The sequence below is a fragment of the Sinocyclocheilus anshuiensis genome, unplaced genomic scaffold (assembly GCF_001515605.1).
Source record: "Sinocyclocheilus anshuiensis isolate Anshui unplaced genomic scaffold, SAMN03320099.WGS_v1.1 scaffold205, whole genome shotgun sequence".
NCBI lineage: Eukaryota > Metazoa > Chordata > Actinopteri > Cypriniformes > Cyprinidae > Sinocyclocheilus > Sinocyclocheilus anshuiensis.
The window spans coordinates 822,022-822,434 of NW_015536497.1; the positions used below are offsets into that span (position 1 = coordinate 822,022).

General features: G+C 26.9%; 1 protein-coding gene across 4 annotated transcripts in view; it reads left to right on the top strand.

The window, feature by feature from the left end:
* The window catches only part of LOC107687571 (phospholipid phosphatase 5-like), a 6,786-nt gene that overhangs the window by 2,141 nt on the left and 4,232 nt on the right, over positions 1 to 413 (top strand). The window lies entirely within an intron of this gene.

Sequence of the window (413 nt, forward strand, 5' to 3'; positions counted from 1 at the left end):
ACCTTCATTTAAAAACTGCATGTTGTGTTTACTTGTGTTATCTTTTACTAATATTTAAATTTGTTTGATGATCTGAAACATTAAAGTGTGACAAACATGCAAAAAAAAATAAGAAATCAGGAAGGGGGCCAACACTTTTTCACACCACTGTACTTCCATTCAGAAGTTTGGGATCAGTAAGATTTTTAATGTTTTTGAAAGAAGTCTTTTCTGTTCATCAAGGCTGCATTTATTTGACCAAAAATACAGAAAAAAACAGTAATATTGTAAAATATTATTACCATTAAAATAATGGTTTTCTATTTTAATATACTTTAAAATATAATGTATTTTTGTGTTTCCAATATTGATAATAAATCAGCATTTAAGAATGATTTCTGAAGGATCATGTGATACTGAAGACTAGAGTAATG